The sequence below is a fragment of the Cydia pomonella genome, chromosome 10 (assembly GCF_033807575.1).
Source record: "Cydia pomonella isolate Wapato2018A chromosome 10, ilCydPomo1, whole genome shotgun sequence".
Taxonomy (NCBI): Eukaryota; Metazoa; Arthropoda; class Insecta; order Lepidoptera; family Tortricidae; genus Cydia; species Cydia pomonella.
In genome coordinates, this window is record NC_084712.1 from 11,816,039 (window position 1) to 11,839,278 (window position 23,240).

The window sequence follows — 23,240 nt, forward strand, 5'->3', positions numbered from 1 at the left end:
CTTATGAAATGTAAGGGTTACACCGAGCGGGTGTTGCCCTTGCCCATGTCATCTTAAAATGCACGCAGAGGCAACACCAGCCAGTAAGGAGGAGGAGTAAGGACTATTGAGAGTTCATGAGATCTAAAATGAACTAGACTAATCGGCTAAATTCTGGGCTATGGGATATCCCATTCCCATTTTATATATGTGACAGTCAGACAGAAAAGGATTAAATATAAATGGGACATTTCACAGTAATCTCCGCTTTGCTGATGACATAATACTATTTTCTGAAACAGCATCGCAATTACAAAGAATGATTAATGACCTTAATGAGGCAAGCAGTAAGATCGGCTTAGAATTAAATATTACCAAGACCAAAGTACTAACGAACCACCATAAAATACCAATAAGTGTTAACAACAACACACTAGAATACGTTCAAAGCTATGTTTACTTAGGCCAACAGGTGTCATTCTCTGCGACAAGAATCGAAGAGGAGGTCAAAAGAAGGGTTAACATAACATGGAATAAATTTTGGAGCAATAAAGAAACCCTAAAATCAAAGCTCCCTATGAAGCTCAAGAAAAAAGTTATCGATTCTTGTTTACTACCTTGTCTGACGTACGGCTGCCAAAGGTGGATCTATAATAAAAAAATTAAAAATAAAATACAAGTAAGTCAGAGAGCAATGGAACGGAGTGTACTAAATATAAGATTAAAACACTGAAATAAGAAAAACCACTAAAATAATAGATGCTTTGGAACACTCTCAAAAACTAAAATGGAAATGGGCCGGTCATATAGCACGCATGGACAAAGAAAAATGGACAAAGCGAATAACTACTTGGCAAGGACCAGCAAATAAAAAGAAAAGAGGTAAACCGAGGGAAAAATGGATCGACGATATTATAAGAAAAGCCGGCAAAGACTGGATCACACAAGCACAGGATAGACAGGCGTGGAGCAAAATGGAGGAGGCCTTTACCCGTTGAGGGGTCCATATTGAAAAAAAAAAAACAGTAAATAATTTTAATAATTCAATTTAGTAATTTCGAATTTTTGATCATATCTGCTTCGACATAATTATTATAGTGATAGAAAAAAAATAATTTATATAATACATATATGTAGTTAATGAAACTTGATTTCTGCATGGAACTGTTTTTTTTTTAAATTAATTAATCATAATTAGACTATATTTTATTTAAATAATCAATGTTGAAATCTTAATAATTAATGCATGTTGAATATGTACTTAGATTAGTTATTCATTATGGAAATAAAAGGCTTATTATTATTATTATTATTTGTATCTCCGTTACAAACTCTCGGGTTTTTAAGCCCGGTCATTTATAAGGCGTGCGTGGGGATATAGATCCAACACGTAGAGTCCGTTTGGAGAGCTTTGATGTCATGTTGAACGCCTGCTGGAACCCATTCATGTGTACATAAATAGATACCCATAAACCGGTTTCACCAGGCATTGGAGGCTATTGCAGAAAAATAGAAAGAGTCCTGGTCTATGGTTTGAATTTGGGTGGAAAATAAGACTGGGCTATTGCTAAGAGTTCCGGACACCTGCCATAACATTGTGATATACAGTGTTATCAAGGCAGGCGGTGACTCGCCACTCGCTAGATGGGCACCTGATGCGCCATCGTAAAGACGGCCAGGCGCAACACCGGCGTGAGCGGCAGTTACTCGCGGCGTTATGCCCTTTAACACTTCCACCCCTGGAGCGTATAGCTCTAACGTCTCCCCTCTGGACGGCCAATTAAGGCAAGCCAGAGCAGAGAGTCCTACGGGTCCCCTTGGGGTTCCACTCCGACCGACGAAGACACGCCGGAGACGGAGACCCTGACCGACTCTCTGGAGCACTCGGGTCCGTGGGGTCGTTACTCCCCAACAGCTCGCCACAAGCTGCCCTGCGGGCTTATTATTATTATTATTATTATATGTGACAGTCCATATCAAAAGGGACCTTAAGGCGGTCGGCGCTTACGCCATTATTAGCGGCGCGCCAATACTAATGCAGAGGGCCTACCGCGAACCACGTTCGACGTGTTTCCTCTTTGTCGCTCTCGTAAATTCGTACGTAAGTGTGACAGGGAGGCAACACGTCGAACGTGGTTCGCGGTAGGCCCTCAGTACTATGCAGCAACGCGACGTAAGCGCCGACCGCGTTAAGGTGCCTTTTGATGTGGACCGTCACATATTTGAACAATTTTGATTTTGGGTGACAGCGTGACACCCACAATCTCCGCACCGGGTGCCACTCATGCTAGCTACGCCACTGGGTTCGACTGTGTGTTTTTATGTACCTACAGAAAATTATTATATTCATTGCCGCCGTGTAAGGCAATCCAACGTACGTACGTACTCGAACATTAAGTATATATATCACTACCAGGGATGTACATGTAAATACAAAATACAAGATACTAGATAGTCAAGTATCTAAGATATCAGATATGGAAGGTGAAGGTAAAGAATGGAATCTCCATGTATCAAAAAGTGTCATAAAAAAACCTTAAATAGGTGGCGCTACAATACCTAGAATACTTGAAAAAAAAACAAAGTATAGACAGCGCGCTTCACTGCGTCAATAACGCCTAGGTTCTTAGCTACTCTGGAGAGATTTGGAACAATTATTTATAGCTGACAGCTGGACACTTTTGCAACAGCTCTATATTCTGTTTTTTTATTCCGTAGACTAAAATGACATTTCATGTGGTACTGACTTTCATGTCATGTCTTACATATGAAACGTCATTTTAGTCTACGGAATAAAAAAACAGACCTTACCATAAGAGATTTCCCTCCTTTTAATTCCACACTCCATATACAAGACATTGACGTATTAAAAGAAGAGGACGCCCAATGCCCAATGCCAATGAAATGTGTCAAAATATATAGAGCTGTTTGACATTATGCAATGCGCTCTGGTAGATGCTAATAACGCTTCTTTATAATTTTAGTCAAGAAAAGTATTTCATACAAAAGTAAACTTAATGAAATACAGTTTAAGTGTCAAATTTTCAAACGGACATTTTAAAACATTGAATACTTTATGGTTAAATGACGTTTTCGTAAGTTGATATATCATTGTATAAACATCAAAATGAATAGCGAGTGAATGGGAATCGGGTTGTATGGAGCCGCCGCAACTGCAAAATACATTTGTCTAAGTTATGATGACTGGATATATTTTCATGTTTCTAAATTAACTTCGGTGCTTTTAGTGTCCTTGTTGCTACCGAACTTTTATTAAGTACTGAGTTATTACATGGTCTTTTTAAATACCTGTTATTTAAAATTTCTTCATATTATTAAACGGCAAAATAACATGCTCAAAGATCTTTTGAAGGGCCGGCAGCCGCAGGTGTTCAGAAAAACCATAAAACATCAAAGTGTTTGCCAAAACACGGTGTCTTTATTTTGTTTACTTTAGGAGTTCCTTTGGCCACCTTCGGGCTCCACCATCAGACCAGCTTCATAGCACCATAATATTGCACAGTCACCAAGTCCACCAGATACTACCAAATACCAGGCCAAATCGAACGTCAGGAAGTGGTAGTAAATCGACTCGCAAGATTGACCTAACGACAACTTCAAACTTCATTCTAATTCTAAATAACATGTTATTCCACTAAAACCTTATTTAGAATAACTCCATTCATGGAATATTCCGTTCCGTCTTTTATTCTTCATTTAAAATAAAAATTGCATGATTTATTCCATTTCATGTAATTTTAAAATAATAAGGAATGGATTTATTCTTATTCCATTGTGTTGGAATAAGAATAAAATTTCTGTTTTTATTCTTATTCTTATTCGAATTGATTTTTGCCCAACACTGCTCGCAACATGGTTTTTGCATCCGACTTAATGATTAAAGCTCGCCGTGACTTGAGGGACGATTGCCAAGAATTATGGGTTTCTTCTGGACGCCATGTTGGAAAACACTATGGAATCATATAACCAATTATACCTCATAAACCGTGGTTCTTCCGTTTTCATTCTGCTAGTAAATAGGCTACGTCTACACTCTGCCGTCTCCGATTGGGTCACGTCTGCACTCCTGTATTCCTCGCAAAAATTAGCTCTTTATGCGAGTGCTGTTTTGACGAAGGAACTTCGGATCACAATTTCTTTTCTTGCAACAGACTTAACCGCTCGTTATACGATGTATTACCGAATAATATCCAGCGGCCTATCAATTTTCAAACGCTTCTAGTTCTCATGGATCCTCCCATCACTGGAATTCTTCTTAAACAAGGTGAGGGGGTGAGTAAGGTTGCCAGAGCTTAACGAGGGAAGCATACGGGCCGCCTGATGGTAAGCAGTCTCTGTAGCCTATGTACGCCTGCAACTCCAGAGGAGTTACATGCGCGTTGCCGACCCTAACAACCCTCCCTCCCCTCTTTGAGCTCTGGCATGGCAACCTTACTCACCGGCAGGAACACAACACGATGAGTAGAGTCTAGTGTTATTTGGCTGCGGTTTTCTGTAAGGTGGAGGTACTTCCCCAGTTGGGCTCTGCTCTAGATCTGGAATGACATCCACTGTGCTGTGCCTTACCACACTAAGCGAGATGATATTCACAATACCCATACCTCTCTTGTGGATGTAGTTTAAGGACGTACCCGGGTCCATTGTCTTTTTGATCTACATTTATTTTTGGAGCTTTCTTTTTTCGCAGTGTATATAATGTAAACGTACAGTTAGTAACAGGTTAGACATCGACTTTATTACAACAATTCTGTGATTGTTGTTATGTTTTTTACGTGAATGAATGTTTTCAATACATTAGATGCTATTATAGAATTGTTATGGTTTATTCCCCTTCGCATGTTAATGTCTTTAAAAAGTTTCAGTTGTTTTGCAAATAGTAAATACATCTTCAGACGCATAAAAAAGCCCACCCATGTACAACAACAAAAAAACGTGTCAGCAACGCGTATGTGACACCCTGGTGTTTCAGGACCTCATTGGCTACGGTGAACGCTTGCCACCAGGTGAGCCGTATGCCTGTTTGCCACCAACATGGTATTAAAAAAAAATCTAATGTAGACTCCATAGATTTTTGTTCCGTGACAACCGTTAATTTGTATCAACAAAATGAATTATTAAATTTTTATTTCTGTTAAATTATCAATAGAACTCACTGAAAGAAATATATGCCATCCTTTTTTAGGGTTCCGTACCCAAAGGGTCAAACGGGACCCTATTACTGAGACTCCGCTGTCCGTCCGTCCGTCTGTCACCAGGCTGTATCTCATGAACCGTGATAGTTAGCGAGCTGAAATTCTACAGATTAAGTATGTATTTCTGTTGCCGCTATAACAACAAATATTAAAAACAGAATAAAATAAATATTTATTTCCAATCTCGAGGTTCTCATCCAATCACCGAAGTTAAGCAACGTCGGGCGTGGTCAGTACTTGGATGGGTGACCGTGTTTATAGATAATGGTACGGAACCCTTCCTGTGCGAGTCCGACTCGCACGTGGCCAGTCTTGTTGTTTTGCTAATAAGCGGATTTTTAGGGTTCCGTAGTCAACTGGGAACCCTTATAGTTTCGCCATGTCCGTCTGTCTGTCTGTCTGTCTGTCTGTCTGTCCGAGGCTTTGCTCCATGGTCGTTAGTGCTAGAAAACTGAAATTCGGCATTGATATATAAATTAATAAAGCCTACAAAGTAGTACAATAAAATCTAAAAATTTAATTTTTTTGAGGGTACCTCCCCTACACGTAAAGTGGGGGTGAATTTTTTTTTCTGCTTCAACCCTGGTGGGGTATCGTTGGAAAGGGCTTTCAAAACTAATAGGGGTGTTCAACAAACATTTTTTGATAAAGTGAATATATGCGGAGATAATCGCTCCGAAACAAAAAAAAAATGGGTCCCCCCACCCCCTAACTTTTGAACCATATGTCCAAAAAATATGAAAAAAATCGTGGAAGTAGAGCTTAAGAAAGACTTTAAATGAAAACTATAGCGGATATGATAAGTTTAGCTGTTTTTGAGTTATCGCAAAAAGTTTCCCCTTCATAGTAAAAAGACTTTAATTAGGTAGGTACTGATTATGCAAATTTGCCTATTTGTTTAACTCGCGTTTCATCCCTTGGTTAACAATTTACTATACTTTAAGCTCCAGTTTAGCTTATTGTGACGGAAGAGTAACTACGGAACCCTACACTGAGCATGGCCCGACATGCTCTTGGCCGGTTTTTTTTACAGAACATTTCGTCATGTTTGACAGTTGTCGTGTCGACCGCCGAAATGAGACTGGGAGCAAAACTCGTGCTCGAGCCGTTCGAGCATTACTTTTGTGGGGCCATTTTTTCCGGCTGATAGTGAATCCAGTTAATTATACTTACATCAATGATACAATTTAAGATACCTACCTCTGGAAATGGTATTTGAAATACTAGATAGGTATCTTCTAAATACTTTTTAAGATAAAATACTTTTTGAAACAAAACTCCGTTTTAAACCGACATATCACGCTTTACGCAGTCTATTATGGGTTAAAGCGGAGCAATGGCGTCCTACGTTGCGCTAGCCTAATCAGCACTGTCGCTGTCGCCACTGTCCATTCGTTACACATGCCCTAGCCACCGCAAGCGTTTTTTGTTTGAGTAGCGTGGTCTCAGATCATAAGCGCGGTGATATTAGGAAGTTGAGCTATCTCCAGTACACTTTCGTTGGTACCCAGTAACCCTGTCTTTCCACGTTATGTTTATGTTTAGTATACCATACGTACCTACTCACTACGTACCTAGGCAGCGCACGTGGCAGGTGTAAATTCCGTCTTTGTTCCTGGGGGCCTACCGCGAAAATCGAAATTCGCAAAATGCGGGGATCTTTCTCTTTTTATATAGCGTACGACGTCCAGTTTTCAGCCATTTCAAGAGTATGCTCAAGACACAAGTTTGGTAGACAGTCATTTTAGTCTTTTTCGTAAAGTGTTTGTTATTCCATACTCTTGCACATGGCTACGTCCAAGAGTATGGAAAGAGCAAGGGCTCTTCGACAGGCTTCTTATGATGATTTGATGAAGTATTCAGTATTCACCGCCATTATGGACAAAATTCAGCTGCGACCCAGTTACACTTGAGGGCCTACCGTGCGGGCGCTAGGGCGCGTTCGTGTTGCCTCCCTGTCACACTTAAGAAAGAACTAACAAGTGCGACAGAGTGGCAACACGTCGAACGTGGTTCGCGGTAGGCTCTCTGGTATACTAATAGGTCTTTTTTACCTTTTATTTTACATACGGTTTTTACGTAGTAGTCCCCTATTACGGTAGGTACGTGGAAGGTACCCTAAAAAGGGCAGCCAAATTAAGCCTACCAAAAATAAACGAAGTATTAACACGTTGGCTGCCCACCATACTTCACCGAAAGTGTTCCTCCCGTGCCCCATACAATTTTCGTGTTCCCAGCATCGGACTATTACTGAGGTTAATAAAGATGTAAGTAACAAGCTTTCGATTCCACCGGTGATGGTCATAGCGACACAGCCAGAGAGCTGGCCAGAGAAGATTACGTGATCCCACCGGTGATGTTTATGGCAGCCAACGTGTTAAAGATTAGCCTTCCTGGCTTTGCAGTGGTAATCTACATTAGGCTATATTGGTGGGCATATAAGTGAAACATCGACAAAGGTACAACGCCTTGTAATATATTTATAATAAATATGAAATACATAGTTATTAAGTAAATTTTATGTAATGACACATACATTAATACAAATTTATAATAAAATCATTTCTCATTGGTTCTTCATTTTCTACATAATTAGGCGTAGGCCGCTGTCTTTTTAATTCCATTGTATGAAATCCAAAATCAACAATAATCTTTTCATCACACTTGCTCGAAAAAGATCTTATTTCATGCAGGTGTGCTGAAGGACAAAGGCCTACTTTGTTGCCGCGGGATTTATGGATTGTGAAAAAAAAGCTATAACTCCCTAGGGAGTTATAGCTTTTTTCTTTAATTATGTCACTTATTCATACAAACCAAGTAGCATAAATGAGTTTTACTTTTAAAATACTGACGTTTATAATTTAATTTAATTTGATTATTTTAACATCCGATTAAAATATTTTTACTTAATTTTCAATCGTGGCTGAATGCCGAATAGGTCTGTGCCTTCGTTGCCTCACCTTCCAAGAAATCGGACGAATGTATGATATGTCACCGTATTTAAGAATTATTTCGCTTAAAATTTTGTTTTTTTTTCTTCGCAAGTGTGATGAAAAACATTGTGTGTAACTCCGGGGGTAAGAATATTGCAAACTCGAAACATACAAAAGACAGCGAACTACGCCTAATTATGTAGAAAAGGAGGTAAAATGTTTTTTTTTGTCACTGCACCGACCTTGACCCATTTCAGATTTGCCCTATGGTAGACTGGTAAGATGCCCGTAATTTGACTGTATTTAAAATAAATTATTTCACACCATGCATGAAATAAAGCACCAGATAATTATTATAAAAACATAGGTAGCTTTCCGGTGCAGACAGACAGACGGACATGGCGATACTATAAGGGTTCCTAGTTGACTACGGAACCCTAAAAAGGTATATAACAGGTACAGATTGTAAAGTAAAATTTTATTTTTAAAAATCAGATAAAATTACATAAATTTTGTGGGTCACACTAGGCTAAGCCTGTCCCGTGACTCCACGTTTGCGTATTCTGTTAGAAGCGACTTTCACATATATTTCACCTAATGGACAACTTTACAGTAATACATTTAACACAAACTTAACATTAAGTACAATTAATTAACAAATTCGCTTATAAATGTGAAAATAAGATGTCAGACTTTCGTAGGTTCAAAATTAATTAGAGGTATAAATTTCTTATTGACAGAGTAAGAATGATTATGTTGCAAGTATCTCATACCTAGGTTAAAAGCACAAAAAATATGTTTTAAGTATTTTTTTTTTCAGTTTTAAAGTTTAAGTAAATTAGTAACTCAAAAATTGGCAATTTTTGGACATGATTATTTTAATTTTTTCTGAGACGTTTTTGCTATTTTTTTTACCAAAATAAGAATGTAACTTAATGACTTATATGTTCTAGAAACCTATAAAGCACTAAAGTGTGTTTAAATGTTGATCTCTTTCTTAAATTTATTTTAAAATGTTGCATTTTTAGAAAATGATTATTTCTGGAGATGTTGATTAATATTTTTAGGCATCTCTTTTATTTGCCGGTGTAAAGTCGAACAGCGTAAAACCAGAATTATTAATCTTGGAATAATAATCATTCTAGGCCAAATCGAAAATCATACAATTTCCTTCCTACAAAAATCGCATTTGGCAGTTGACATAGAATAGAGTACGAGCTCCAAACGTCCTGCAGTGCCGTTCTATCAACTATTATTGGGCTCAAATCAAAAGTGTATTAAAAGAGAAGAATGAAACAGCCAAAAAACATTAACAATTCCAGCAGGTGACGGGGTGATGCAGGCAAATATGAAAAACGGGTCCGTAAAAAGCTGCCACTGAATGCGCTAGGAACAAGCTGCCTATCACTCCTACAGAACAAATAAAAAAAAGTGACAATTATCTAAATTAATAGTCGCTTTTTATTGTAGTTATTCTAAAAAACTTAATTTGTTCTCAACTGCATCAGTTTTTTTTCATTTGAAGTTTACAGTTTTTTTTCGGTACACTCCTTATACGAGTATATCGTAATGTACTAATTTTGATCTACGATTATATTATGACTTATACCAATTCCATTTGAGAACTATTGACATGCACAAAAGGTTTACATTTGCTCCATGGGAAGCTGTTGGAGGAAAGAAAATTATGAAACTCATGAACTTTCCTTTTTCATATTTTACTGACAGGTTTTAAAAATGTAGTGCAATTTCCTTTACCAACGTATTTTCACGAAAACGTACGAACGTGTCATGCTTTTTCGGTCATTCAGTACAATAAGTATTGAGGTTGACTGAAGTAGCATGACGAATAGCAACGTTTCCGAGAAAATACGAAAAATAAATAAACAAGTATTAAAGGGATATTCTTACACAAATTGAATAATTCCCACATAGAAAACTTCCATGACTCAGCTACAAATATCTGTACTCATCACTAAAATAAATTCCGTTACCGCGAGATTCGAACCCAGGATCATCGGCTTCATAAGCAGGATCACTACCTACTAGGCCAGAGTGGTCGTCAAAATGGTAAAGGATTATGCACTACACCTGTAATCTACCCCGTGAACTTGAGGAATACCTCGGGCAACAAGATTAGTATTATATCTATCATTTTTTAGCGACGTCATGCACGCCTTTATAACTATTCGCATCTTCCCCTGCAACTGGCGAGAGACACGAAGACGTCAGACGTCCGAGGCGCGCGTCGCGCGTCCGGCGCCGGCGACCCAGCAGACTCATTCTGGCTGCCTGTATCAGCTCCTGAAATTTGAGATTTATTTTCATTAGAAACGTTGTTTAAAGTGATTTTATCTGTGCAACATGAACTTTAATTTACTTTCATAACTATACATTACAATTGACTAATATGTGTCACTATAGGTGAGCGTCAGGATGGCGGGTTGAGCTATGAAATCTTGTCATTGTACCTACCGCACTAAAATATGCAGTTATATTGCACATTCAGTGTACCTCTGTAAACCTTTAATAGAATAAATAAATATTATAGGGACATTCTTACACAAATTGACTAAGTCCCACGGTAAGCCAAGCAGGCTTGTGTTATGGGTACTCAGACAACGAAATCAGTACATCTATTCCTAAAACGACCTAGGCTTAAAAAAGGGTACGAAACCACATACAATGGATTTCGGATATAATATAACGACGATGAAGGGACCACCGACATTTCGTCGTTATAATCGTAAGTAGTAATAGCCAAAGGTAAAGAGATACAAACATATATATATATATATATATATATATATATATATTTTCGTTCATGTCGTCTCAGATATGGGTGAATATGGTATCGATGCATTCAGTGTAATGCCCTGAACACATTGACATATATCTAAGGACGGGCCTTAATGGTAAGAATGGGGTCAGTAAAGCGGTGTCACGCACACGAATTCGAGCCCATCGTACAGTCTACCGCCAGAACGCCAATTGTTGATGAGTTCGCATCACATGCGCGATTGGTCGCGACTAGTTGCGTTAGACTGCAGGATTGGCTCGTGAGTGACACCACTAAACTAGCACCATTCTTAGTGCCCGTAAGGCCCGTCCTTAGATATATGTCAATGCCTGAACACAAATATACGAGATGACAAGCGCGAAGTGGTGGGGGTAGTTGCTGTGACGTCATAAAGTCGGCAGTACAAACTTTTATTTTATTTTCCTTTAAGCATACCATGTGAGGTACCAAATAACAGGGCTTTGTGATTAGATAACAAATATATAACATACTGTAACTTTTTCAATACTTGCTCTAACAAATTAGTTGAAAACTTTCAACAATTTTGGCCATTTGGCGTAGACATTAGCTGAGCCACTTTCCCTTTCAATTAGTTTGTAAGCATTATTGTGTACTTTTATTATGTACCTATGTTTAAACTTTTTGAATAAACGTCTTTATTATTTTTATTATTAGGGTGCCTTTCGACGAGAGATGTGCTATGCTATGTTTTCAATCATACATTTGAAACGTAGCTGCAGCTGGAGCTGCGTTTCAAATGTATGATAACATAGCATAGCAAGTATAGCACATCTCTGGTCGAAAGGCACCCTTAATCTCTTTATTTATTTTGGGTCTTAGGTTAGACATTTTATAATATGATTATACATAAAAGTAAAATACAAAAAACCATACAAAAAGAATACAAAAATACGTATAAACACATTATAAAAAACTTAACCTAGGGTGCCGCCAGTAGCGGGGCAGGGCCCAAGCTGCCGGTGGTCATGGCCGCAGAGAGAGGAACCGCCGGACTATCCGCGCCGTGTCCAAGATCATCGCCTTCTGCATCTGACCCTTGATACAACCACCTAGCGAGAGTCTCTCAAGGTGTTGATCGAGACTCTTCGCTATGTGACTGTTAATATCCTCTTTATAATGATAAAAATAATTAACCAGATTTATCAAAAAATATGAATATTAAACTGCAACACAAAAAACCCGACTGTTCACATATATTTTTGAAAGAACATTTCACTAGGTAACTTTCATTTGGTACCCATATTGCTATGGTAAGACCCCCCCCCCCCGTTTTTTCATTAGCGGGCGCCATTTTGAAAATGTATATAGCCTGTCACTACCAAAATTCTGACGAATTCAACCAGAACTCATATGTCAAAAACCGTCCAGCCGTTTGAGCTGTAGGGCGTGCCAAATAAATAAACATAATTATAGACATACATTTTTCTGATGTAGTCGGGTAAAAATACTATTTTGTTACTGAAAACATATTTTTACCCGACTGTGTCAGGAGGAGGGTAATGTTTTACGAGCGTGGGTATGTATATACTAACCCCTACCACTTTCGCCGTTGTCATCTCATATATTTGTGTTCAGGGAATTACACTGAATGTATCAATACCATATTCACTCATATCCGAGACAACATGAGTGAAAATCGATTTCCAGAAGACTTTTTGTTTGCTGGCAGGCGTCCATAGGCTATGGTGACTGCTTACCATCAGGTGGGCCGTATGCTTGTTTGCCACCGATGTGGTATATAAAAAAAACCTGCATTTGTTTTGAGTCTATATCTCATTTCACGGAGAGGTACACAGGTTTCTATAAAATGTACACTGAAGTACAAAGAAGGTTTAACATGTTTATTTAATATTTTATTGAAATTGCTGACATCCACCTGCCATTTGACACTCACCAGTGTTGACCTCAGCATTGTTTTTTAAGATTAGAATTTTTCGAACCTACAAATTATTTTAATTGAAGTAATCTAAAAAACCTCAAACTGAGGAAATCTGAAAAAGGCGGACTATAATTATTTAAATTAATTAAGGTACATGTGTGGAAGACTGCCTGTCAGGTAACAATGTTGTTACATGACCATTGTAAATTTATCATATCATGCATTATAATTAGAGAATATATATTTTCTGAAAGTGTTATGTTTCTTTGTATTAAGGGGATCCACCAACATATGCATCCTTTTGTAGTTTTGCTCTTAAGATTGAGTTTTTGATGGTGTATGACCCATTGACCAATGACCCAGTCCCTGTTTTTCAGATAAACAGCTGTCTTAATGGACTCACCCTAATATATTTTGCAGAAACCTGCACCTTGTAGCATACACCTTGCTTTCTCAGCCAATCTCCATATAACCAAGATATTCTATTGAACAAATGGCCCATGTCACTGCTGGATTCAATCTGTGCTCTTCATAATCTACATACTGCTGTATTTCCCTCATGTAGTCTGCAAAAAAATTAAGTGAGTGTGGGGTAAAACCAAAGCCTGCTAACTTTGACAGCAACAAGTCATTATCAACCAGATCTAGTGTCTTTAAAGTCAAAGTAACCATTATCAGTTTGACTCCTGCTACCCACTATACATATTATCTGCACTACGTGACTAAGAAGATTGCTGGCCGAACTTCTTGTCGTTCGAAAGTCGAAACCCTCTGCCTTATCTCCTGATCCACCTATCAGTACTGGTTATCACTCAAGTAATTTTATAAATTTCTAGGAATACTTTTAGCTTGAAACAGAGGTGCAATAGCGGCTCCGCCAGCACAATTCTACAGTCCTTAAATACGCACGAGGGAATACCATCCGGACCAGAAGATTTTTTGGCTTGAAGTTGTTGAAGGGCTCGTCGCACGTCTTGTATATCTAGCCTGTCATAACCTGAACCCCTACAGCGCTCTTCTCGGTGCCCGCTGCGACTATTGCGGGCTGCGGCGCTTACCTCCAACTTTCCACACCTTCACACTGTATACAGAGTGAAAAAACCTAGCAAATTCACTACTTGTTTACCGGACAAAGGTTCCATTAAATAATATTTTTTCCGTACCTCTACTGTTTCTTTTAGAGTTCATATAGTTCCAAAACGATTTAGGTTCTCTTGCCATATGATTTCATGCATACATTACAAGTATTAGAGCTCTTGAAAACCATACATTAAAAATAAAAAGATGATAACAAAGCGTAATGTAAACCAACACGTGTCAACACTGTCAATATCATTGAAAGATGTCACTAGAAAAAACCGATTATTTTTAAACTGTCAAGAGCTCATGTCAGAACGTCCCTACTAATTTTGACAGCTGTCTTAAAAAAAAAAATGTCTCTGGTTTTTGGCTTCCAATTATTGGGATGTACATTATTGGGTCGAGCATTCTCGACCCGTACCAATAATGCGCAGCCCGATAATTGAAAGCCAAGGGACTCAGATTAGTGGACGCGAATTATAGGGTCGTACATTATTGCCCTGTGAAAAGAGTGGCTTCGTATTATCGCCCCGGACCGAACTTGCACAGCCCGAGAATGCTCAACCCAGGAATGTACAGCCCAATAATTGGCGTCCATGATGGACGCCAATTATTGGGCTGTACATTCCTGGGTTGTGCATTATTTGGCTGTGCATTAGTGGCTCCCTTGTAATAGCACAGACTATATAAATTGTAATGAATGAATGTATTAAATGATGAACGATAATCACAATGCGAATGATTTGCAGTGTTGCTATAAAATAAATATTTCCCCGCATAATTTCACAAAAAAAAAATACACATTGATTGTGTGAAATCGTTATTATGGACAAAAAAAATGTTACATTTTCGTTTTATAATTAAATAATACTGTGAAGTCTAGTAATTCTAGCTGTCAATCAAAATAAATAACAAGGGCTAACTCATTGAATAGTCATAAAATACCTTATTTTTTGGGAGAATATTATATTGTGGCAACATCAAACTTTTTTAAGCTATTTAAGACGCATTTTTAAACGTTGGTTAATGTTTAGACGAGGAATACACGATTTAGTCCAAAGCAAACATTCTTTCTCACGTTGTTACTTTTCTTTATACAAAGAACGAGCGAGACCACTATAGGACGAAATAAAAATTACTTATCGTGCAGAGTAGTTTTAAGTACCGAAAGACATCGAACAGGGGCCATCCCTACGGTGAATGTGAGAGAATGAGAAAATGGTGCATTCGTCGATCAAACCGGGCCACACATCCGAAGCCAGAAATTAAATTGGGAGCCACTAATGCACAGCCAAATAATGCACAACCCAGGAATGTACAGCCCAATAATTGGCGTCCATCATGGACGCCAATTATTGGGCTGTACATTCCTGGGTTGAGCATTCTCGGGCTGTGCAAGTTCGGTCCGGGGCGATAATACGAAGCCACTCTTTTCACAGGGCAATAATGTACGACCCTATAATTCGCGTCCACTAATCTGAGTCCCTTGGCTTTCAATTATCGGGCTGCGCATTATTGGTACGGGTCGAGAATGCTCGACCCAATAATGTACATCCCAATAATTGGAAGCCAAAAACCAGAGACATTTTTTTTTTTAAGACAGCTGTCAAAATTAGTAGGGACGTTCTGACATGAGCTCTTGACAGTTTAAAAATAATCGGTTTTTTCTAGTGACATCTTTCAATGATATTGACAGTGTTGACACGTGTTGGTTTACATTACGCTTTGTTATCATCTTTTTATTTTTAATGTATGGTTTTCAAGAGCTCTAATACTTGTAATGTATGCATGAAATCATATGGCAAGAGAACCTAAATCGTTTTGGAACTATATGAACTCTAAAAGAAACAGTAGAGGTACGGAAAAAATATTATTTAATGGAACCTTTGTCCGGTAAACAAGTAGTGAATTTGCTAGGTTTTTTCACTCTGTATACAGTGTGAAGGTGTGGAAAGTTGGAGGTAAGCGCCGCAGCCCGCAATAGTCGCAGCGGGCACCGAGAAGAGCGCTGTAGGGGTTCAGGTTATGACAGGCTAGATATACAAGACGTGCGACGAGCCCTTCAACAACTTCAAGCCAAAAAAATCTTCTGGTCCGGATGGTATTCCCTCGTGCGTATTTAAGGACTGTAGAATTGTGCTGGCGGAGCCGCTATTGCACCTCTGTTTCAAGCTAAAAGTATTCCTAGAAATTTATAAAATTACTTGAGTGATAACCAGTACTGATAGGTGGATCAGGAGATAAGGCAGAGGGTTTCGACTTTCGAACGACAAGAAGTTCGGCCAGCAATCTTCTTAGTCACGTAGTGCAGATAATATGTATAGTGGGTAGCAGGAGTCAAACTGATAATGGTTACTTTGACTTTAAAGACACTAGATCTGGTTGATAATGACTTGTTGCTGTCAAAGTTAGCAGGCTTTGGTTTTACCCCACACTCACTTAATTTTTTTGCAGACTACATGAGGGAAATACAGCAGTATGTAGATTATGAAGAGCACAGATTGAATCCAGCAGTGACATGGGCCATTTGTTCAATAGAATATCTTGGTTATATGGAGATTGGCTGAGAAAGCAAGGTGTATGCTACAAGGTGCAGGTTTCTGCAAAATATATTAGGGTGAGTCCATTAAGACAGCTGTTTATCTGAAAAACAGGGACTGGGTCATTGGTCAATGGGTCATACACCATCAAAAACTCAATCTTAAGAGCAAAACTACAAAAGGATGCATATGTTGGTGGATCCCCTTAATACAAAGAAACATAACACTTTCAGAAAATATATATTCTCTAATTATAATGCATGATATGATAAATTTACAATGGTCATGTAACAACATTGTTACCTGACAGGCAGTCTTCCACACATGTACCTTAATTAATTTAAATAATTATAGTCCGCCTTTTTCAGATTTCCTCAGTTTGAGGTTTTTTAGATTACCTCAATTAAAATAATTTGTAGGTTCGAAAAATTCTAATCTTAAAAAACAATGCTGAGGTCAACACTGGTGAGTGTCAAATGGCAGGTGGATGTCAGCAATTTCAATAAAATATTAAATAAACATGTTAAACCTTCTTTGTACTTCAGTGTACATTTTATAGAAACCTGTGTACCTCTCCGTGAAATGAGATATAGACTCAAAACAAATGCAGGTTTTTTTTATATACCACATCGGTGGCAAACAAGCATACGGCCCACCTGATGGTAAGCAGTCACCATAGCCTATGGACGCCTGCCAGCAAACAAAAAGTCTTCTGGAAATCGATTTTCACTCATGTTGTCTCGGATATGAGTGAATATGGTATTGATACATTCAGTGTAATTCCCTGAACACAAATATATGAGATGACAGCGGCGAAAGTGGTAGGGGTTATTATATACATACCCACGCTCGTAAAACATTACCCTCCTCCTGACACAGTCGGGTAAAAATATGTTTTCAGTAACAAAATAGTATTTTTACCCGACTGCATCAGAAAGAGGGTAACGTCTTTCGAGCGCGGGTATGTCTATAATTATGTTTATTTATTTGGCACGCCCTACAGCTCAAACGGCTGGACGGTTTTTGATATATGAGTTCTGGTTGAATTCGTCAGAATTTTGTTAGTGACAGGCTATATACATTTTCAAAATGGCGCCCGCTAATGAAAAAACGGGGGGGGGGGGTCTTACCAGAGCAATATGGGTACCAAATGAAAGTTACCTAGTAAAATGTTCTTTCAAAAATATATGTGAACAGTCGGGTTTTTTGTGTTGCAGTTTAATATTAATATTTTTTGATAAATCTGGTTAATTATTTTTTATCATTATAAAGAGGATATTAACAGTCGCATAGCAAAGAGTCTCGATCAACACCTTGAGAGACTCTCGCTAGGTGGTTGTATCAAGGGTCAGATGCAGAAGGCGATGATCTTGGACACGGCGCGGATAGTCCGGCGGTTCCTCTCTCTGCGGCCATGACCACCGGCAGCTTGGGCCCTGCCCCGCTACTGGCGGCACCCTAGGTTAAGTTTTTTATAATGTGTTTATACGTATTTTTGTATTCTTTTTGTATGGTTTTTTGTATTTTACTTTTATGTATAATCATATTATAAAATGTCTAACCTAAGACCCAAAATAAATAAAGAGATTAAGGGTGCCTTTCGACCAGAGATGTGCCATACTTGCTATGCTATGTTATCATACATTTGAAACGCAGCTCCAGCTGCAGCTACGTTTCAAATGTATGATTGAAAACATAGCATAGCACATCTCTCGTCGAAAGGCACCCTAATAATAAAAATAATAAAGACGTTTATTCAAAAAGTTTAAACATAGGTACATAATAAAAGTACACAATAATGCTTACAAACTAATTGAAAGGGAAAGTGGCTCAGCTAATGTCTACGCCAAATGGCCAAAATTGTTGAAAGTTTTCAACTAATTTGTTAGAGCAAGTATTGAAAAAGTTACAGTATGTTATATATTTGTTATCTAATCACAAAGCCCTGTTATTTGGTACCTCACATGGTATGCTTAAAGGAAAATAAAATAAAAGTTTGTACTGCCGACTTTATGACGTCACAGCAACTACCCCCACCACTTCGCGCTTGTCATCTCGTATATTTGTGTTCAGGCATTGACATATATCTAAGGACGGGCCTTACGGGCACTAAGAATGGTGCTAGTTTAGTGGTGTCACTCACGAGCCAATCCTGCAGTCTAACGCAACTAGTCGCGACCAATCGCGCATGTGATGCGAACTCATCAACAATTGGCGTTCTGGCGGTAGACTGTACGATGGGCTCGAATTCGTGTGCGTGACACCGCTTTACTGACCCCATTCTTACCATTAAGGCCCGTCCTTAGATATATGTCAATGTGTTCAGGGCATTACACTGAATGCATCGATACCATATTCACCCATATCTGAGACGACATGAACGAAAATATAAATATAAATATATATATATATATGTTTGTATCTCTTTACCTTTGGCTATTACTACTTACGATTATAACGACGAAATTTCGGTGGTCCCTTCATCGTCGTTATATTATATCCGAAATCCATTGTATGGGGTTTCGTACCCTTTTTTAAGCCTAGGTCGTTTTAGGAATAGATGTACTGATTTCGTTGTCTGAGTACCCATAACACAAGCCTGCTTGGCTTACCGTGGGACTTAGTCAATTTGTGTAAGAATGTCCCTATAATATTTATTTATTCTATTAAAGGTTTACAGAGGTACACTGAATGTGCAATATAACTGCATATTTTAGTGCGGTAGGTACAATGACAAGATTTCATAGCTCAACCCGCCATCCTGACGCTCACCTATAGTGACACATATTAGTCAATTGTAATGTATAGTTATGAAAGTAAATTAAAGTTCATGTTGCACAGATAAAATCACTTTAAACAACGTTTCTAATGAAAATAAATCTCAAATTTCAGGAGCTGATACAGGCAGCCAGAATGAGTCTGCTGGGTCGCCGGCGCCGGACGCGCGACGCGCGCCTCGGACGTCTGACGTCTTCGTGTCTCTCGCCAGTTGCAGGGGAAGATGCGAATAGTTATAAAGGCGTGCATGACGTCGCTAAAAAATGATAGATATAATACTAATCTTGTTGCCCGAGGTATTCCTCAAGTTCACGGGGTAGATTACAGGTGTAGTGCATAATCCTTTACCATTTTGACGACCACTCTGGCCTAGTAGGTAGTGATCCTGCTTATGAAGCCGATGATCCTGGGTTCGAATCTCGCGGTAACGGAATTTATTTTAGTGATGAGTACAGATATTTGTAGCTGAGTCATGGAAGTTTTCTATGTGGGAATTATTCAATTTGTGTAAGAATATCCCTTTAATACTTGTTTATTTATTTTTCGTATTTTCTCGGAAACGTTGCTATTCGTCATGCTACTTCAGTCAACCTCAATACTTATTGTACTGAATGACCGAAAAAGCATGACACGTTCGTACGTTTTCGTGAAAATACGTTGGTAAAGGAAATTGCACTACATTTTTAAAACCTGTCAGTAAAATATGAAAAAGGAAAGTTCATGAGTTTCATAATTTTCTTTCCTCCAACAGCTTCCCATGGAGCAAATGTAAACCTTTTGTGCATGTCAATAGTTCTCAAATGGAATTGGTATAAGTCATAATATAATCGTAGATCAAAATTAGTACATTACGATATACTCGTATAAGGAGTGTACCGAAAAAAAACTGTAAACTTCAAATGAAAAAAAAACTGATGCAGTTGAGAACAAATTAAGTTTTTTAGAATAACTACAATAAAAAGCGACTTTTAATTTAGATAATTGTCACTTTTTTTTATTTGTTCTGTAGGAGTGATAGGCAGCTTGTTCCTAGCGCATTCAGTGGCAGCTTTTTACGGACCCGTTTTTCATATTTGCCTGCATCACCCCGTCACCTGCTGGAATTGTTAATGTTTTTTGGCTGTTTCATTCTTCTCTTTTAATACACTTTTGATTTGAGCCCAATAATAGTTGATAGAACGGCACTGCAGGACGTTTGGAGCTCGTACTCTATTCTATGTCAACTGCCAAATGCGATTTTTGTAGGAAGGAAATTGTATGATTTTCGATTTGGCCTAGAATGATTATTATTCCAAGATTAATAATTCTGGTTTTACGCTGTTCGACTTTACACCGGCAAATAAAAGAGATGCCTAAAAATATTAATCAACATCTCCAGAAATAATCATTTTCTAAAAATGCAACATTTTAAAATAAATTTAAGAAAGAGATCAACATTTAAACACACTTTTAGTGCTTTATAGGTTTCTAGAACATATAAGTCATTAAGTTACATTCTTATTTTGGTAAAAAAAATAGCAAAAACGTCTCAGAAAAAATTAAAATAATCATGTCCAAAAATTGCCAATTTTTGAGTTACTAATTTACTTAAACTTTAAAACTGAAAAAAAAAATACTTAAAAACATATTTTTTGTGCTTTTAACCTAGGTATGAGATACTTGCAACATAATCATTCTTACTCTGTCAATAAGAAATTTATACCTCTAATTAATTTTGAACCTACGAAAGTCTGACATCTTATTTTCACATTTATAAGCGAATTTGTTAATTAATTGTACTTAATGTTAAGTTTGTGTTAAATGTATTACTGTAAAGTTGTCCATTAGGTGAAATATATGTGAAAGTCGCTTCTAACAGAATACGCAAACGTGGAGTCACGGGACAGGCTTAGCCTAGTGTGACCCACAAAATTTATGTAATTTTATCTGATTTTTAAAAATAAAATTTTACTTTACAATCTGTACCTTTTTAGGGTTCCGTAGTCAACTAGGAACCCTTATAGTATCGCCATGTCCGTCTGTCTGTCTGCACCGGAAAGCTACCTATGTTTTTATAATAATTATCTGGTGCTTTATTTCATGCATGGTGTGAAATAATTTATTTTAAATACAGTCAAATTACGGGCATCTTACCAGTCTACCATAGGGCAAATCTGAAATGGGTCAAGGTCGGTGCAGTGACAAAAAAAAACATTTTACCTCCTTTTCTACATAATTAGGCGTAGTTCGCTGTCTTTTGTATGTTTCGAGTTTGCAATATTCTTACCCCCGGAGTTACACACAATGTTTTTCATCACACTTGCGAAGAAAAAAAAACAAAATTTTAAGCGAAATAATTCTTAAATACGGTGACATATCATACATTCGTCCGATTTCTTGGAAGGTGAGGCAACGAAGGCACAGACCTATTCGGCATTCAGCCACGATTAAAAATTAAGTAAAAATATTTTTATCGGATGTTAAAATAATCAAATTAAATTAAATTATAAACGTCAGTATTTTAAAAGTAAAACTCATTTAGGCTACTTGGTTTGTATGAATAAGTGACATAATTAAAGAAAAAAGCTATAACTCCCTAGGGAGTTATAGCTTTTTTTTCACAATCCATAAATCCCGCGGCAACAAAGTAGGCCTTTGTCCTTCAGCACACCTGCATGAAATAAGATCTTTTTCGAGCAAGTGTGATGAAAAGATTATTGTTGATTTTGGATTTCATACAATGGAATTAAAAAGACAGCGGCCTACGCCTAATTATGTAGAAAATGAAGAACCAATGAGAAATGATTTTATTATAAATTTGTATTAATGTATGTGTCATTACATAAAATTTACTTAATAACTATGTATTTCATATTTATTATAAATATATTACAAGGCGTTGTACCTTTGTCGATGTTTCACTTATATGCCCACCAATATAGCCTAATGTAGATTACCACTGCAAAGCCAGGAAGGCTAATCTTTAACACGTTGGCTGCCATAAACATCACCGGTGGGATCACGTAATCTTCTCTGGCCAGCTCTCTGGCTGTGTCGCTATGACCATCACCGGTGGAATCGAAAGCTTGTTACTTACATCTTTATTAACCTCAGTAATAGTCCGATGCTGGGAACACGAAAATTGTATGGGGCACGGGAGGAACACTTTCGGTGAAGTATGGTGGGCAGCCAACGTGTTAATACTTCGTTTATTTTTGGTAGGCTTAATTTGGCTGCCCTTTTTAGGGTACCTTCCACGTACCTACCGTAATAGGGGACTACTACGTAAAAACCGTATGTAAAATAAAAGGTAAAAAAGACCTATTAGTATACCAGAGAGCCTACCGCGAACCACGTTCGACGTGTTGCCACTCTGTCGCACTTGTTAGTTCTTTCTTAAGTGTGACAGGGAGGCAACACGAACGCGCCCTAGCGCCCGCACGGTAGGCCCTCAAGTGTAACTGGGTCGCAGCTGAATTTTGTCCATAATGGCGGTGAATACTGAATACTTCATCAAATCATCATAAGAAGCCTGTCGAAGAGCCCTTGCTCTTTCCATACTCTTGGACGTAGCCATGTGCAAGAGTATGGAATAACAAACACTTTACGAAAAAGACTAAAATGACTGTCTACCAAACTTGTGTCTTGAGCATACTCTTGTAGGGGGCTGAAAACTGGACGTCGTACGCTATATAAAAAGAGAAAGATCCCCGCATTTTGCGAATTTCGATTTTCGCGGTAGGCCCCCAGGAACAAAGACGGAATTTACACCTGCCACGTGCGCTGCCTAGGTACGTAGTGAGTAGGTACGTATGGTATACTAAACATAAACATAACGTGGAAAGACAGGGTTACTGGGTACCAACGAAAGTGTACTGGAGATAGCTCAACTTCCTAATATCACCGCGCTTATGATCTGAGACCACGCTACTCAAACAAAAACGCTTGCGGTGGCTAGGGCATGTGTAACGAATGGACAGTGGCGACAGCGACAGTGCTGATTAGGCTAGCGCAACGTAGGACGCCATTGCTCCGCTT

General features: G+C 38.2%; 2 long non-coding RNA genes across 2 annotated transcripts; one reads left to right on the top strand and one right to left on the bottom strand.

Moving 5' to 3' along the window:
* Window positions 1-7,647: 7,647 nt before the first annotated feature.
* Window positions 7,648-14,469, bottom strand: LOC133522100 (uncharacterized). The gene is made up of 3 exons (XR_009800000.1): window positions 13,989-14,469; window positions 13,229-13,391; window positions 7,648-10,429 (listed from the first exon to the last, which is right to left on the bottom strand). It is a non-coding gene; the product is annotated as an uncharacterized LOC133522100 (long non-coding RNA).
* An 809-nt stretch (window positions 14,470-15,278) lies between these two features.
* On the top strand, window positions 15,279-22,111 carry LOC133522105 (uncharacterized). The gene is made up of 3 exons (XR_009800002.1): window positions 15,279-15,761; window positions 16,360-16,522; window positions 19,338-22,111. It is a non-coding gene; the product is annotated as an uncharacterized LOC133522105 (long non-coding RNA).
* The last annotated feature ends 1,129 nt before the right edge of the window (window positions 22,112-23,240 follow it).